Source organism: Hipposideros armiger, unplaced genomic scaffold (assembly GCF_001890085.2).
Source record: "Hipposideros armiger isolate ML-2016 unplaced genomic scaffold, ASM189008v1 scaffold_390, whole genome shotgun sequence".
In the NCBI taxonomy this organism is placed as follows: domain Eukaryota; kingdom Metazoa; phylum Chordata; class Mammalia; order Chiroptera; family Hipposideridae; genus Hipposideros; species Hipposideros armiger.
Window position 1 is genome coordinate 76440 of NW_017731740.1, and position 6000 is coordinate 82439.

Genomic DNA, 6000 nt, shown 5'->3' on the forward strand with positions numbered 1-6000 from the left:
AAACCAAAGAGAGAACCAGTGAAAGCAGAGTTTTGTTTTGTTTTTCCAAATGAAGTTTAAAAAAATAATTCTTTTTGCAAAAGCATATCATTTTTAACATAGAATGTTAGACATGTGTCATCAAACAAAAAGACAATGCTGTGGTCTATTCATATATACCTTTTCCTATTGATATATGTTACAAAAATGCAAATATGCCTATAGTTCCTATTGTCCTGGAAGTTCCAGCCTGTCATTCAGTATGCCTTGAACATCTTTCCAGGGCATTGCAGAGCCCTGTCCTGGTCCTGTGAAATGGCTAGCTAGTCCATCTGATGGCTCTGTGGAGAGTATCATTGTTTCCTTAGGCCACTATTGTTGGGCCCCTTCTTCCAAAGCAACATTTTTTTCTGGCACATGGAGTGTCTTCCTCTTTCTTCTCACTGGCCCAAGTGTGTATGTGGTGGGAAGTCACCTTGGACCAGGTGAGCCCAGCAGACATCCTAGGGATGGCTGACAGCAAGGCAGAGGGAGCTTGGCCTGTCTTCTTCTGGCAGAATCCTCCCTGGGGGAGGGAAGTTGAGACTTGCCCATGAAAGAGAGTTGAAATTGAGCTCCTGTGTCAGATGCTGCTGTTATTTTGGGACTCTGCCAAGCACAGCCTGACCTGTATGCTAACTAATATTAACATCTGTGTATTAGTTTTGACTTTGTAAACACCTTAATTTTTAAATTATTTAATATTTTGAAAAGGTAGTGTGAGCATATGGTACAAAATTCAAAAGGCACAAAAGGGTATCCAGTGCAAAGTAAGTCTCATTCTCCCGGTGCTGTTTTCCTCCCGTAAGCAGCTACTCTTGCCAGTTATTGGCCTGTCCTACTGGTGGTGATCTCTACATATCCAAGGTCACATGTGTGTGAGCATGCTTGGGTATGTGCGTATGCACGCTCGTGCTTGCACATGCGTTCAACACCAAATGGTAGCATGCCATACTATTGCAGCACCTAAATTTTAAACTTAACAGTGTCGGGGGCAGCCAGTTAGCTCAGGTGGTTAGAGCACAGTGCTCATAGCACCAAGGTTGCCGGTTCAGTCCCTACATGGGCCACTGAGATGCGCCCTCCACAACTAAATTGAAACAAATACTCGATTTGGAGCTGTTGGGTCCTGGAAAAACACACTGTTCCCCAATAAAATTTAAATAAATAAATAAATAAATAAATAAATAAATAAATAAATACGTAAACTTAACAGTAGTGTCTCTTGAAAATCATTATATGTATTGAACCACGTAGACCAACCTCATTTTCTTAAATGCTGTGTGTCATATCGTTGAATTGATGCACCATTATTTAATTTGTCCCCTGTTAATAGCTCATGAGGTTTTTAATTTTTGTGCCAATTAACAGTGCTGAAATTAATATCCTTGAATGTATATCACTTCTCTAGAATATTTAATATTTTAAAATCTTTTTTTTTTTTTTAAGATTTTATTGGGGAGTTAGGGAAGGGGAACAGACAAGCTGCTGTCCTTTTGTTCTTCAGTCTAGTTGTGGAGGATGTCATTTCACTGGCCCATGTTGGTATTTATCATTGCACTCTTCCCGGGTGAGGCAGTCGCTCACCGGCCATTGGATGGCTGCTCATGGTGGCTCATGGCAGCTCACGCCCGCTGCCGGCCAGCCTCACTGCAGCCTACTCCGTCGCCGGTGACTCACGGCAGCCCAGTTCCAGGTCAAACTGTTGTTCACCATCTTAGCTGTAGAGAGTGCAGCGTCACTGGCCCTCATATGTGGGATCCGAACCGGGGCCCTGCTGCTCAGAGCTAGCATCCCAAGCCAACTCCTAACAAAACGTGCTACTCGGCCAGCCCAATATTTTAAAATCTTTTTCAGCTGACAAGTTTTAGGGAGGCAGTGTAGTGTGTTGAAATGAGTGTTAAGCCAGGAATCAGGCAACTTCTGTTACTAACCCTCAGTTTGATTTCAGAATAGTCACTTAACCTCCTTGGACATGCGTTTCTTCTTCGGGATATTAAAGAGTTTGATTCTCAAAGTCTTAATGATTTAACAAGCACATACTTTGTCCCGGGCCCGGGCCTTACCCTCAGGGAGGGCAGAGGCCGGGAAGGTGCTAGGGAGAATGGTCCAGGACACAGGCCCATGAGTGGACCCTACACCTTGTGCTTCAGGCTCCCATCATGCCCCATTGCTCTTCTCAGATTAATTTTCTGCTGTCACAGCTCACGGGTAAGGGGAAAAGATAAATGCGGGCGAAAGAGAGGCCCCAGTTCTGCCTTCTCTCCTGTCTTGTCCCAACTTTAAGCTGCCCCTTGTAGACACCGTCAGTTCCTTTTCTTTTAGACAATGTCTCCGAGCTCTGCGGTGTTTCTGTTCTTGTCTCTTTCCTCTGCCATCCCAAAGCAGACCATGACCTTTAGCTCCCTTCTGGATTTGGAAAGTCATATCCTTTTGTGTTTGAGAATTCCAGGCTCATCTTTGCAATTCCCAGTGAAAAGTGCCCTCTGCACAGCCTCCGCTTGGTCTGTGACTCTTGACTTTCTCCACTGAACTCCTGTTTTCTATCTCGCTTCTGGCCTTTGCTCTTGGTGACGTGTCACAGACCCATCTCTCAGACCTTCTACTCACAGAGGTATCGTGTTTTCTCCATTCCAGTCTTTTTACTCTGTCTGAGCCATAGTCCCTGGAATCCCTTAGCCCGCATATGCGCGGATCTGTTCTGAGTTAGGAACTGACCATTACCTTACTGCTATTGTAGCCTCAGTGCTCCTTTTCCCAGAGTGAACTGCCTAAGATGGCAGTTTTCCCTCCAGACCATGCAGAACTCACCTCTTAATTCTTCACAAGGTTTTTCGGGGGGGGGGGGGGGGGGAGAAAAGCATAATTTTTTGCCACACTCTTGTATACAAGGATTTTATTTAAATATGGAATGTTTCTTTAATGAAAGAACTGACTGGGTTCGTGATCAGCATTGGGATATAGAAAAGAGGAAGTAAGAAACGAAGTTTAGTTTATGAAGACCTGTCTTTGCAGATTGTCCAAAGGAATTTAGAAAGCGGAATAGAATTTGAAAAGCACATCAAATTGTTAACTTGGCTGAATGCATTCATATTTATTAAATATAACAATGCTAATACGATATTAAAATGAATCTCAGCTGAAAAAAAAAAGATGTTTTTGTGACTTATTATCTTCCTTTAATAAACTCTGAAAGGCCCAGAAATGAGAAAAGTCATATAAATAGAAGCCAGTGTATATCATTTTTCTTCTATCAGAAAAACATTTGTGAGCATGGGTGATTAAAGGCTGTAGGAAATAGGGTAATTTTTCTCTAATTTGGACCATCATGAAGCATATACTCTGCCAACTCCCTCAAGCCTTTTTTTAAAAATTGATTTTTCTACTTGTTCATCATTTCATCTTTAGGAACAGTTTTCCCTAAGATGCAAATAAGTAAGCCTTTAAGAAATTTGTTTGTTTACTAGCTGAACAATTTGTATTTAGTCTTTCAATTATATGTAATGATCTTAAAGATATATAAAAAAATTGGGCATTTTAAATATTTCCTCCTTTATTCTGATTTTGAACAGTCTGCAAAGACAGATCTTCATAAACTAAACATCACACTAGACTAGTTTCTGGTCAGTGAGTCTTGATAAAATTGTATTCTGATTTAACATTAACTGTTATTTAAATTGGGGTTTTTATGGGAAAGAGACACCAAATTTGTTTGTTGGTCATGAAACAATTGTGGAAAGAGAATGCTAATGAGATAGAATGTGCTTCCTCACATTTAAATTATGGTAAGAGTAGAAAGAGCTGAAAACTTTAAAACAACCCAATATCTAGAAGAGGGGGATTGGTTAACAAAGTGTAGAGCAGAAGCTAGCCAAGGGGGATCATCAGGTTCTACACCAGCCAGGCCTGGATTGAATCCAGGGTTCTGGGCAATTCAGTCACTGCCTGGAACCAGTTGCCCTCTGCTGCTGACACCCATGTAAATATTGAAATTTTTGGCTGGTCGTACTGTGACCTCTACCCAAAGCTTCAGCCACAGTAGCTGCAGTCACCTGCCTCCTTGGCTGGCCTTTATAATGATAAAGGTCATTATCAGATTCTGCTCCTCACTGGCCATAAACTTTAGGGCAGCTTTGAGCTCTGAGCTTTGCAAGGGCTTCTCCATGACTTCCTGCTTTGACCAGAGATGATGTGGCTTTGAAGAACCTCTGACAGATGTGTCCTACATCAGTCCCAAGAGGGGAAGGGGCGTGCCAAGAAAGAGATGAAGCTACCCAACTGAGAAGGTAGCTGAAATTTTGCTTTAGCTCATGCTGTACTGAAGCCAGATGATGGCAACTGGAAAGTTAGCATCTTGCTCTGGATTGTGCATTACACGTGGGAGGAAAGAGGCTAAAGAAGCCATGACTGGAATTGTATAGATGAGCCACTGACAAAAACAGACTTTTTTGTGTGACTTCTTCAAGAGCCTGAACTGCAGGTGAAATCCTATTGGACTGAGTGGCCACGTGATCAACTTGGATAAGATTGGTGCCCTGATCCAGCATGAGGACAGGCTTGTGGCCAGCACACAGGAGAATTTGACTTCTGCCTCAGCCGACTTGCCACAGCTGTGGGCATGAATTCTCTTCCATCAGCAGTAGGGCACCATGATGCACCTTTGGGTTACCTCTGCTGATTTTCAGAAACGCCACCAAAACCTCTTCATAGGTTTTCTCCCTTGTGGTACATTTCTCTCTAGTAAAGTAATGTGATTTTCCCAAATGCACACACACAGTACTAATGATCTGCTACAATTCGGTAAAAATCAACTAGGCTAAAGTGTTCAAAGATCCTGAATAGGCAGTTCACAAAGAAGACTAAAAAATTGCCAATATGTTTTTTTTTTTAATGTCTGATCTTAAATTTGTTACTCTTAGAAAATCTCATTTTTGACTGGACTCAGACTTAGAGGTAGACGCTCTCAGAAAGGACAGCCTGCGTCTCTTGGCGATCTGTTCTTGGCATTTTTCTTTGGCCTCCTTCATTCTCTTGGCCAAATGTTTAGCATATTCTGCAGCCTCTTCCTTATTTTTCTTAGTACGCTGTTTCTTCAGAGCAATACGCCGACGTTTGTGTTGCAGGACTCGTGGAGTAACAAGATGCTGAATCTTGGGTGCTTTGGTCCTAGGTTTCTTACCTTCTTTGTCTAGGGGCTTTCTCACAACATACTGGCGGACATCATCTTCTTTAGAGAGATTGAAAAGTTTGCGGATTCTGCTAGCTCTTTTGGGTCCCAGGTGACGAGGCACAGTAGTATCAGTGAGACCAGGAATATCTTTCTCTCGTTTTTTTACAATGACCAAGTTGAGAACACTCAGATTGGCATCCACAATGCAATCCCGAACAGATTTGCACTTTCTTTCTCCAGTCCTCCTTGGTCTATAACAGGAATGCCCTTTACTCAGGAGTAGGCGGACTGGGCCATGGGTCAAGACACCTTGCTTCATGGGGAAACCTTATTTGTCGTTCCCACCACTGATTTGAACCACATATCCCTTCTATTCTTCACCCACCCAGACCATCAGCAACAAAAACTGTGGCCATACGCTTCTTATAAAACGTACGAAGTTTGCATTCATCGTCCACTTCAATGAGTTTCTGGCAGCCAGTGGCTGGGAAAGAGATGTGCAGCTTCATCTTGAAAGAGCCGACGGCCTCCGAAGTGCCATGAAAAAGAGCACCAGTATGTATTTTAAAAGATGTTCAGCCAGTGGAAATGCATAAACAAGAGACAATATAGTGTAGTAATTACATGGATTCTGAAGCCTGACTGGCTGGATTATCAGCTGTGGAACCTTCACAAGTTACTTAACCTCTCTGTATTTCAGTTTCCTCTTGTATAAAATGATAATAATAATAATAATAATACCTTACAGAGTTGTGACAGTTTGCAAGACTGATATCTGTAAGGTGCTTATTACAGTGTTGGACACATAGTAA

At 42.3% G+C, this 6000-nt stretch overlaps 1 protein-coding gene and 1 pseudogene across 1 annotated transcript in view; one reads left to right on the forward strand and one right to left on the reverse strand.

Annotated features, from left to right (window-relative positions):
* The window catches only part of NMT2 (N-myristoyltransferase 2), a 70325-nt gene that overhangs the window by 8439 nt on the left and 55886 nt on the right, over positions 1-6000 (forward strand). The gene's annotated exons all lie outside the window — the stretch shown is intronic.
* Positions 4944-5725, reverse strand: LOC109393826 (40S ribosomal protein S6 pseudogene; annotated as a pseudogene).